This window comes from Stegodyphus dumicola, chromosome 6, assembly GCF_044657685.1.
Source record: "Stegodyphus dumicola isolate Sdum_Otavi_A_Nest chromosome 6, ASM4465768v1".
Lineage (NCBI taxonomy): Eukaryota > Metazoa > Arthropoda > Arachnida > Araneae > Eresidae > Stegodyphus > Stegodyphus dumicola.
In genome coordinates, this window is record NC_140773.1 from 148,339,912 (window position 1) to 148,353,097 (window position 13,186).

The 13,186-nt window shown below is 29.1% G+C and overlaps 1 protein-coding gene across 1 annotated transcript in view; it reads right to left on the reverse strand.

Annotated features, from left to right (window-relative positions):
* Positions 1–5,514: 5,514 nt before the first annotated feature.
* Positions 5,515–13,186, reverse strand: part of LOC118181122 (uncharacterized) — a 39,345-nt gene continuing 31,673 nt past the window's right edge. Inside the window, exon 4 of the mRNA XM_085817920.1 lies at positions 5,515–5,890. The gene's annotated coding sequence lies outside the window, so the exon portion shown is untranslated. The remainder of the gene's footprint in view (positions 5,891–13,186) is intronic.

Here is a 13,186-nt window from a genome sequence, read left to right on the forward strand (position 1 = left end):
CAGCGCGCGAAACTGTCTATCGGAAATTTTAAATATATGCTCTTTTAAAATATTTTGTGACATTGGTAGAATTGAATTTTATATGGTTAAAGAACAAAGATCATGCTACTTAATAAATAAAGGTAACAGAAAAAACGTTAAAAAAACGCCCACTTGTATGTAATGTAAAATCCAAAAGCTTTCAGTTTTTTTTTTTTTTTTTTTTTTTTTTTTTTTTTAAATTCCTGTGGATGTATGAGAATTGAAAAATATTAAATGCTCTCGCCGAGATTCTATCTCCGGACTTCTCGAACTACGCATGGAGTGTGCTACACGAAGGCATACGGAAAGGAGGGAGAAAACTTATAAAAATACGTGTTTTCCTATACCTGTCAACTTGGCGGGTTTCTATAAATATAGGTGGTATACAAATATGTCTGTAAACCGAATGTTAAATGCTTTGGAACTTGAACTAAATTGCCTAACTTTTAATGTCTGATTTAATAGAAGGAAACATGAAATTTTGCGTGACTAAAGCATTATAAATATACGCATACAATTAATATTTATAACATTTAAGTACCATTTCCTAATCACCTTTAGGAAGTTTATTTCGCAGAAACTTGCCACTAATAAAGAATTTCTCATGCTAGCTCAAGGCAGAGCGGTTAATTACACTATCCGCGGTTCTAATTTATCTTTAAGTGGAGGAAATACTTCATTATCTGTTAGGGAGTTATCTTTCAAGCGAAACATTAAAAATGGAATGCCGTATTCGCTACGGACCATTTTCTGTCGCAAAGATCACACGTCAAGATTATTCGCGGTCGTAGACCCTGAAAGACAAATTATCAGCTATTTGCTGTTCGGGAGGAGACTGTAAACGGAATTTTTTTTGCGTTAAGCACTTCTTGGTACGAAAATATGTGTTTCAGGGTCACTCTGGGTCAAGGTGAGGGATGTCATTCTGTTGAAAGGTGAGCGGAAATCCATGGTATAAAAGTAGGTGAAGCGTTGGTTGCTCTCAAAGTGAAGTTAAGATCTTTGGAATCATTAGATGTCATGAAAAAAGGGTGTTAAACGAAAGACGGTTTCTTTTTCTTCCTACACAGACGACGGGCGTTGGTGACATTAGAAATGTCTGTAATATATATAGTCTGCCTATTTTTGTACTTTACGTTATGATATTTTAGCAAATCAATCATTCACGCTGCCTCACGTATTGACAGTTCTGAGAACTATTGTCATTCCTTGGGAAAAACTACTTTTATATTTCAGTGTGATTCTGAATATTGAGTTTCAGCTTATAGCAAAGATTTTAGTGTTACAAACTAATATATTTGTCACAGTAATCGTAACCTTTTTTAGGTTAATTTTATTTTTTACATTACATTAATACACCACTTAATAATGTAGAAAACGAGCTAGGTAAAAGCAATATGTTTTTCAATAATTTAAGCAGCTATTTATGATAAAGTATTTGTAAATACTGATTATAATATATCTAATCGATAATTTTTTACATTAATACATGTACACTTAATAATGTAGAAAACAAAGCAATATGTTTTTCAATAATTTAAGCAGCTATTTATGATAAAGTATTTGTAAATACTGATTATAATATATCTAATCGATAATTTTTTACATTAATACATGTACACTTAATAATGTAGAAAACAAAGCAATATGTTTTTCAATAATTTAAGCAGCTATTTATGATAAAGTATTTGTAAATACTGATTATAATATATCTAATCGATAATTTTTTACATTAATACATGTACACTTAATAATGTAGAAAACAAAGCAATATGTTTTTCAATAATTTAAGCAGCTATTTATGATAAAGTATTTGTAAATACTGATTATAATATATCTAATCGATAATTTTTTACATTAATACATGTACACTTAATAATGTAGAAAACAAAGCAATATGTTTTTCAATAATTTAAGCAGCTATTTATGATAAAGTATTTGTAAATACTGATTATAATATATCTAATCGATAATTTTTTACATTAATACATGTACACTTAATAATGTAGAAAACAAAGCAATATGTTTTTCAATAATTTAAGCAGCTATTTATGATAAAGTATTTGTAAATACTGATTATAATATATCTAATCGATAATTTTTTACATTAATACATGTACACTTAATAATGTAGAAAACAAAGCAATATGTTTTTCAATAATTTAAGCAGCTATTTATGATAAAGTATTTGTAAATACTGATTATAATATATCTAATCGATAATTTTTTACATTAATACATGTACACTTAATAATGTAGAAAACAAAGCAATATGTTTTTCAATAATTTAAGCAGCTATTTATGATAAAGTATTTGTAAATACTGATTATAATATATCTAATCGATAATTTTTTACATTAATACATGTACACTTAATAATGTAGAAAACAAAGCAATATGTTTTTCAATAATTTAAGCAGCTATTTATGATAAAGTATTTGTAAATACTGATTATAATATATCTAATCGATAATTTTTTACATTAATACATGTACACTTAATAATGTAGAAAACAAAGCAATATGTTTTTCAATAATTTAAGCAGCTATTTATGATAAAGTATTTGTAAATACTGATTATAATATATCTAATCGATAATTTTTTACATTAATACATGTACACTTAATAATGTAGAAAACAAAGCAATATGTTTTTCAATAATTTAAGCAGCTATTTATGATAAAGTATTTGTAAATACTGATTATAATATATCTAATCGATAATTTTTGTAAATGCAGTGACAATGATTACAGACGATATTAAGGTTCTGTATAAGTAATCACCTTTGAGTGGTGATGTCAAATACCAGATATTTACTTTCATTCTTAGACCCAGTAATCAGTTTCCAGAGTACCGCATATGGAAATTTACTTATGAATGGTTTTACTCTGTAACTGATCGCTAATGATATTAAAAGGAATCGTTAATGATAGTAATAAAAGACGTCACCATTATGATTCCGTACCTTTGTTTAAGAAATAATAATTTGTTGTAATAAATTGCGCATGTGTTATATTTCCTTAAATAAATTATGCATGCTTATATTTGGAGTTTCCGATAGATATAAATCAGAATCTGATACAATGAATCATATCATGGTGATCGCCTTCCTAAGCTTATCATCTCTGAAGGCGGTCAGTATTTTCTGAGAGTATAAATAAACGGTATTGAACGTCACTTCTCTAATACCACCATTTCCACAAACGAGCAATATCCTCTCTAGCAATGGATAATAATTTTATGAAAAATTCACTGTGTATGATAAAGGGAAACAGGTAACAGGTACTTGCGTATTATTTGCCTTAAACTAGTTTTAAAATATGAGCTTGTGGAATTTGCCAGCAATGGAAAAAAGTGTGGTAAAAGTTCTCCAGAAATACAGAAGAAAATTTTCTAAACGGAAAAACTAGGAAATGCGTTTCATCGAAAGCCACTGTTGACAGGGATCGCACGAAATGGATTTCCTAAAGTATGCTTTCTTTTCAGACGTTGATAATGATTACATCTTACTATAAAATATCGATAGTTTGGGAATGTTTCTAAAAAAAGGCGGAATTTTTTTTCAGTTGCTCTCTTAGAGGCATGTTGTTTCTTTTATCCATTCTCATTTTGCTAGCTCAAAAGAAGTGTTCTTGAAAATGTTTGAAAACTATAGTGTTGCGAATTTAATCACGTTACACAATTCCTGTAGCTAATTGCTATTTTTTTAACATATATGATATTTATGTTAAATGGAAATCAAGAAGGTTGCATATTTATGTTTTCAAAAAGGAAATCTCAGTCATATTCAAACCAAAATATTTATATCGTAAAGTGCTTAAAATATTAACCAAAATTGACAATATGAGTATACGCGTTAAGAACACATGCTTTTTTAAAAGCCTTTTGATAGTTTTAGTAAACACTATTCTGGCTAGTGAAATTGGAACTTTAATTTCCGCTGTCTAAACTAATGCGTTACAATAGACTTTCACCTTACAATGACAATGGGGTTTAGTTGTGCATGGTCTTGGGTTTGCTGGGTCTTGATTTTGGGCCTTGGAATACCGGAGACTTGCAGTGCTTAATGAAGGGGGTTAATGCTGTAAATATTTGGCTCAATTTATTTCTTTTTCCCATACAGTTCGTTATTTCCGTGAAAGGGCGATATCTGTAGGAAACCAATAACTAAGTTTTCTGCCTTTAATAATTTCAGCCCTTTCGTATGATTTCACACCTTAGTTCTTTATGAACTGTATCCCGCCCTGGTAAATGTCCTTTGCTGCCGCAATTCCAATACTTTAATATACTATTAGCGCTCCTTTACATTTTGAGTATTGTCCACTGTCTCCAGTCTTTTGAACAGCTTCGTCATCGCGACTTATTGTTGACGTCCCCAATAGCATTATTTTATTATTGCTACTTAGTGAGCTAAATGAATTTAGTAACAACTCAAATTCTACATCTATGTTTTTCGAAATTCGAGTAAAGTTATTTCCATATCTCGCATGTAGCTTAAAAAGAAATAGATTTTATTGCAGTTACGGCAGCATTAAGCAGCTCTCCTAAAATAGATTACCTCTCCAGCATCGCGTTTTGTCGTAACTTAAGTAATTTATTTATACTCTTAAATCTAGTTACTTAATGCCAAAAAAACTGAAAATATTCCTTTTTATTATGTAAGCATTTATCCTGGCTGAAACTTGCCATGCATGCATATTAGCATTCTTTTTATATTTGCGACATCTAATGTTTTCCTAATGTTTAAAAAAAGCAGTAAGTAAAAATTCTCATGTTTTTAAAACCAGAACATAAAGAATAGGTTTTTATTCCTCAGTAATACAAAAATGAAATATTAGACACCATAATGTGAGTTTTATTATTCATATTTATTCACAAGTTGAGTATTATTTCATTTTGGATGTCAGCTTGGAAATTTTTGGCATCGTGCAATTTTAAATATATATATATATGAGAATATTTAAATGAAATATTTAAGGTGGTTGAATTAAGCAAAATGTTACTTACTAAAATAATTTTTAAAAATGCAACGTTTCCTAAACCATTTCAAAAAACTTATTTCCTTGAAAACAGTTAATTTTCTTTTTCAGTTGATCTTGGTTCATAGATAGATAGACCTTTATTTTTGTTCAATTTTTTTTAAATTCAGGCTATATTTTCAGGATTGCAAAGTTTCAGTTTGCAATTGCTTTTGAAATATTTCGACTTCATTGTAAATCATTTTCACTCTAAATAAAAAGTGCGTAAATGAGCTAATGATTGGATTATAATTGCAGTCGCACAATATAAAAATTAAATAATAGGAGATAAGTCAAACTAACTAAAAGACTGATGAGATAAAAATTGAGTTATGTTAAAATCTTTATTAAATATTCATCATGACGCACAAAAACATAAATAATGTATATGATTTACCAACAGAAACTTTTTCTAAATCACCAACTAAATAAATATAGGATAAAAGAGATACATAAGGTTTCTTTGTAAAATAAATCCCTTTATTTCTTATGAGAGAAGGAAAACAAAATATATATTTACATTTAAATGAAGTGAATCAAATTTTTACCTTGAACTGTCATCTTATAATGCTAATTAATTTCTTGATAATTATAATTGTTTCCAAATACATTTGGCATATCATAATGACACAGTTATTCATTAAGCATTATATTATATAGTAATAAACTCTATTAATGGAAAGAAATAGTGCATTAATCTGAAAAAAGTATGTTTAAAATATAAGAATGAACATTTGATAAGTCCAACTCAGAAATAAAGACATAAACTTATAACATGAAGAGTAAGACGAACAGTTTGCTTGATCGGTAGATTCTTGTTTCCATTCCTTTAAGTACCAGATCAAAATGACCTGAAAAAGGAGTCATTCAAACACTTACATTAGAATATACTATTTAAAACCGAGAATAAGATATAATAATATTCATCTATATCGCAAACAATTACAAAGCAAGCGCACGATTCTCAGAGCGATTAATAGTTAGTCCTGGTTTCCTTTTAAACAATAAATTAAAAAGGTGTATTTGCAGACTGTAACAATTTTAATCACGTGACATCTTTTAGCAGCCATTAATATGTTCTAATTAGAGGGTTTCTCCAAATCTTATGAAGTGCTTTTTAGAGGACTCTGCTTTATAGTAAATTATCAACTCTGAAGGATTGCCAGACTTTTAGGTCATTTCTCAAGAAAGGAAACGATGAAAATGCCAATTTCAAATGTCATAAAAACTTAATTGCATTACATTAAGAAATTTCAAAATTATTCATTTCTAGCAATGTTCGCTTACTAGGAAAGCTAACTATGCAGCCAGTCCAATGTCTTGAATTCAAATCCGGTTCGAACTTCCAATATTCAGAATATACAGTGGCCTTAACAACTCGGCTATTACTAAGGCCAGTGACCCTAGATAGGGAATATCTTTAAAACAAGCTGTATATGCATAGAATTTTAAATAATTTTAATGTAATTCATGAAATATTTCTTTAATATAATTTCTGTGCTGATACATTATCCATCATTTATATTCATACTACCTTATTCAATGAAGTTCAGACTTATAATGCTTATTTATAATTTTATATATTTGAAGTGCAGACTTTGTAATACATTATACGCAGAATATTACTTAATAAAATATAACAAATATATAATCTGCCCAAGTCAAACGAAAATGCAAACAATTAGTAATTACCTTTAAAATAAGAAATGAGTACCAAAAACTAATCTATCTTATTCCCGAAATTAGAACCAAAAATCAGTCATTCTGGACAAGTACCGATGCAATATGTTACATACGAAATCTCAATCAGAATGAGAAATCAGATATTGTGAATAAGCACTGGTGCTATAACGATTATTCGTTTTCTTAAAGCTCGAATAAAGCAGGAACCATACATCTTATTCTTTTAATTTATACTTTTTAGGCAGTTATTGCTGCTATTTACAAAAATTTCTTTATGCAAGTTGAAAATAGTTATTTTCATGAGGGGAAAAAATTCCATTTATTGTCAAGAAATGTTAATCAAATTTTATGCATCAGGATCCGAAACATCCTTTTGCATTCGTGAAATAAAACATTTACATAACGTATAAACTACAAATTTTGAATTCAATTATTAAATTTTACTGAATATAAGCATCAATTAATTTACTGAAATTACTAATATTTTAAAATTTATATGCCTGCTTCCTTAATCAGCTATTACTTTAACTTATCTCTTATTTATTATTCATTATTATTATTATATTATGTATCTATAATTGCAATTTATGTGTGACAGCAGCGCAAAGACTTTATTACATGGTACTTAATTAAATTCATACTGAAGTAAAAGTAAAATTTTTTTATTCAAAATTGTGCCTAAATGTGCTAAAAGTAATAAAAGTTATATTAAATTAAATATTATTTAATACAATAAATTTTTGGAGTAAAGAAATTCTAATCACGGTGAAATTATTTGCTTGGTATTAACTGTAAGCCTTCAGTTTCAGCTTATACAAATCTAATTTTAAGTTTATAGGTTTTATAAACACAGTTTTCCTTATGCTATCTCAAAATGTACGGAAGATCATGGACTTTATCCTGATCATATCTTTCAATAAATGTTTTTATTTAGCATCAGCATGTTCGAAATCATAATAAGATAATAAGATTTTCCACTTTAATCAGAATAAAAGAACAGAAAGGGAGAAGGGAAAAAAACGAAGAAGAACTTAATCAATCTAAAAATATTTTGTTTCATAAAAAAGTACTTATACAAATCTAATTTTAAGTTTATACAAATCTAATTTTAAGTTTATAGGTTTTATAAACACAGTTTTTCTTATGCTATCTCAAAATGTACGGAAGATCATGGACTTTATCCTGATCATATCTTTCAATAAATGTTTTTATTTAACATCAGCATGTTCGAAATCATAATAAGATAATAAGATTTTCCACTTTAATCAGAATAAAAGAACAGAAAGGGAGAAGGGAAAAAAACGAAGAAGAACTTAATCAATCTAAAAATATTTTGTTTCATAAAAAAGTACTTATACAAATCTAATTTTAAGTTTATACAAATCTAATTTTAAGTTTATAGGTTTTATAAACACAGTTTTTCTTATGCTATCTAAAAATGTACGGAAGATCCTGGACTTTATCCTGATCATATCTTTCAATAAATGTTTTTATTTAGCATCAGCATGTTCGAAATCATATATAAGATTTTCCACTTTAATCAGAATAAAAGAACAGAACGGGAGAAGGGAAAAAAACGAAGAAGAACTTAATCAATCTAAAAATATTTTGTTGCATAAAAAAAAGTACTTATACAAATCTAATTTTAAGTTTATAGGTTTTATAAACACAGTTTTCCTTATACTATCTCAAAATGTACGGAAGATCATGGACTTTATCCTGATCATATCGTTCAATAAATGTTTTTATTTAGCATCAGCATGTTCGAAATCATAATAAGATAATAAGATTTTCCACTTTAATCAGAATAAAAGAACAGAAAGGGAGAAGGGAAAAAAACGAAGAAGAACTTAATCAATCTAAAAATGTTTTGTTGCATATAAAAGTACTTTGTTTCAAAACAATAACCCTAGAAATTTTTATTCCATTTTATTTCAAAACATAAACTTAAGAAAATCAAGTATTCTAACGCAAATTACAATCTAAATTATTTTATCGAATATTTAATTCTAGCATGTCTTATTCTTTTAAAGAATTCTCTTCCTTCACTAACTGATTGATTATAATTCACCTGTAAGTTTATATTGACTGGCGTTTAATATAAATTTTAATATCTTTATTTAGTTAGATATTTTTCTTTTTATAGAAACTGTTATTGTTACCGGCAAATACAAGCGTAATTCGGTTATTAATTTTACTGGTTTGAAAGATAATTATTTCTGTGTAAATGGGACAAAATTCCTATCATATAGCGCGAATTTCGCTTTCGTTCTTAGAACATTATTGAAATTTGTGAACTGTTCCATGTAAACAGAATATTTCGTAGAAATGTTTATTATTAGATAATTTTTTATAAGAAACTAGAAACTTTTTTTCGCCATCATCAATCTTAGTTTGACGTTCATTCAATCTACTAAGTTTTTAAGCAAAATCCGCTCAAAATTATGCAGCTTATTAAACTGCGTTGCTCATTTTTCGAAGTAGGAAACACAATAGAAATGGAAACTTTTCTATTCTTCTTATGGAAATTCTTTTTATGGAAATTCCATTCTTCTTATTCTACTTCTTATTCATTCTCTCTTAAATTAACCCATTCTTCTTATGAGCTACTCGAGTTTGGTAACGTATAAGCAGCTCAGTATTGAAACTGTACCAAGAAAGAAACATACGGCAGTGCAGATTGAATGGATTGCACGTTTAGCTAAGATAAACAAATGTTCAAATTTTGAAACCCCTACCTTCAATCAATGACACGCAAGAGCACCTGAAATTGTATGAAAGCCTTATCGAATGTACGTTTTTTCCTCCCAAGTGAAACTTAAGAAACCAGATAAAGTTTTATGGTTTAATAGAACTCGTCGATGCGCCACAGAATATCTCTGTTTCAAAAGTAAGGGACAGAATCTTTGAACTAACAAATGTTCCCTTACCGGCATATTTCTATATATTTAGGCTATTTTATTAGCATTGTTTAACATTGCATATCTAAGTAATTGAGGCAGAACTAACTAAATCGAATGACAACAAACAGTGGCCAGAACCGAACTTTTGTACGGACAAATCGTCGGATTAGAAGAATGAATTGCATGATTATCTCTCTACTGTGAGTAAATTTGGATGCTACATACTGAATTTAGGTAATCAGCGCAATATCCACGAAAACTATCAGGTGGCGCTTACACGATACAAGGCCGGATAACCAGGAAAAACCTATAGGCCAGATAACCAGGAAAAAGTGTTCCATTCATCCACCGCTTTCAAAGCCTGTCATAATGTCCATCCAGTTGGTGATGTAGGCTAGAATTGAGGACTTCTTCGGCTATGGAACTTGTTACTGCCACGGAAGTAATGACGGTCAGAGATTAATCGGGTGATCACTTGGACACCGTGATCAGGTGATCAGTAAGACGGATCCTGGAACACCTTGCTAGATCTTTAAAAAGAGAAAGTCATATGGGCCATGTGTCTGGAATGATGATCTGGAGCGGCGTAATGTAATGCAAGATAACCCCTCTACTCTTACTTTCTAGTATATTCACAGCTGTACATTACGTGGCTTGATAGCGACGTCTTCTACAAAATACCCTGTGATCTATTCTTTAACTATCTCTTTGCGTCTTCTACGAGATATCCCTGAGATCTATTTTTTAACTATACTTTTAGCGTATTATCCGTTTTTTTTACTATATGTATATATATAAACACAATGAATTTGTGCATAACAGAGATGTATTTTTTCACTTGCCTGGAAATTAATTAATGCCATTTAAACTTCTTGTACACTTATAAGGATCTTAAGTTTTATAACGTTTATTTTATTTTAAAACTATACTGTCCTCTCTCATTTTCTACTTCCAGCCAGAATAAACGCATTTAGTCTGTTCATGCAAATTGTGCTTGCAAACTCATAAGTATTTAAATTGCGGCTTTTCGCCAAGAGAGTTTAGAGAGAAGAGAGAGAGGAAGAAAGTGAAATATCTCGCCACTTTACTTCACGTGCGTTTCCAAGTCAGTTGATATCCGCCTTTAAGGCCAGAGGTTTAGTCCTCTTGACATTGAAGACGTATTGTAGTTTCCCGCAGTTTGCGTACTACATACGTAAAAATCTAAAAGGCCAATCTTGGTGTTATTAGTCCATGTAAAGTATTCGAGTTTAGCTCTTATTTAAATTTAGTTAGTAGTTTTTATTTTCTTACTTTCAGACGATAAGTGGAGGTCTTTGTATCCCGAAGTGCGGGAGCATCTGTAAATTGTGGAGAATAAAGGGTAGTTAAGCCTCCCTTTTCTTGTCATCTCTTCTACTAGTTTAACATAACATAGTTTAGAAGTAAACTCACTCTTCTACTCAGGAAACTTGCATGTTTCCAAAACAAATAAGAAGAAATAGTAGTCCTAATATACTTTAAGTATTTTTTCTTTCTGTTTTGGAATTCATTAATAATAGAAAATTTCTTTTATTCTCAATTGTACGTATTATTTTTTTATTGTTGCCTATTTGCGCATATCAGACTTTTCCCATTTTTTCGTATTTTTATGTAACAGAAATATGTTAGACTTTTTGAAAATTTTTAGATAGCACTGAAATTTTTTATAGGGGTACTATAATTTTTTTTTCATTTTTATTCAGAAATTTTATACATGTAATATTTTTATTAGTCCAAAGGGGCAATTTGCCCGGAAGGACTATTAATTTCATTTCGGAATTTTGCACTGATTCTCTATAAACGTTAATTCACTTTTCAAATTGTTCTCACCAAATATTACAACCCTGTATTACATTTAAAGAAATAAAATAATAAAAAATCTCCATAAATGTATGTATGCTTCTAGCATGTGATAAAACAACGGAACCTAGAGCCATCAAATTTTGAATAACGTAATTCTCCACCCAATATGGGCATCTGGAAGCCCTAATTTGGAATTTGGAATTTGTTTTATTATCTATTTCATATTTTGTAAAACTTTAACGAATTTTTGATTAACAAACTCAACGATTTCAAAGGCGCAATGGCAGACACTGTACAGGAAAACATTTTTATCTCCAGCGCGCTAGAGTGTGTATCGGAAATTCTGAAGATACGCTCATTTTAAAATTATTTAGTGGTATTGCCGTTGAATTGAATTTTAAGGCTTAAATGCAAGAAGATGGTATTTAATAAATAAAAGTAACGCACAAAACGTTAAAAAAACGCCCCTCTGGGCGTAATGTAAAATCTGAAAGCTTTCAGATTTATAATATTTTTAATCCAAAGAGGCTTTGTCCCTGAGGGACTATTGTTTTCGTTTTGCGGTTTTGCGTCGAATTACTCTGAATGTCCGTTTTACTTTTCAAACTGTTCCCACAAAATATTATCGCCTTGTATTATATTTGAAGAAATTAAATAATGAAGAATCTGCATAAATGTATGTTTCTCGCATCTCGCAAAATTGGCTAGCTCCCTAGAGCCATTCAATTTTGAATAACGTTATCCTACTGCGAATATGGGCATCTGGAAGCTCAAATTTGAAATTTGGAATTTGTTTTACTATCAGTTTCATATTTTGTAAAACTTTAACGAATTTTTGATTATCAAACTCAAACATTTCAAAGCGAGCAATGGCAACGTTGTACAGAAAAAACATTTTTATCTCCAGGGCGTGAGACTGTGTATCAGAAATTCTAAGATTCTAAAATTAAAATTAAATTCAGAAATTCTAAAATTAAAGATTTAAAATTAAAATCTTTAATTTAAAATTATTTTGCGATATTGCTCTTGAACTGAATTTTATGGTTTAAAAGTTTAAGTTTAAAAGAATATGATATTTTATAAATAAAGGTAACACACAAAATGTTAAAAGAAAACGCCCCTTTGGACGTAATTTAAAATCTGAAACCTTTCATATTTTCTTTTTACTATTAATATTCTAATTTATTTTATCTTATTTTATATTTTTATTTTATTTATCTATCCCCACTACACACACATTTGTGTTTTCTGTTATGCAGTTCGTTCCTACGTATATTATATCTGAAATTTTCTTGCTTTTGCAAGCCCTGTGCATAGTAAATTAGTTTTTTAAATTAAATAAATAAAACTGCCGATCGAAGAGGAACATACATGTAAATTTACATAAACTACATGCAGAACCAGATGAATTTTCATTATCAGAAATTTTATTAATTAGAAGAAAATTATTATTTAAGAAGGATCATATCAGGCAGTTCAACATTAAAACAATTTTTTAAACAAATTTTTCTTGATTAAAGTACTGTTCAATTATTCTTACATCTTCAGCTACAAAAAAACTACTTGTGTAATAACCCTTCATTAATTCACTTCCTATAATTTAAAGTGCTCAGTTTCTTTTAATTTTCTTTACATGTATCTGAAGGCATGAAACTTAAAGTTTCTATATAAGTATTTGGAATTTGACTTCATTTTTCACTGGTGTAAAAAGTTCAAAAACACAGTGAGTAGAACAAC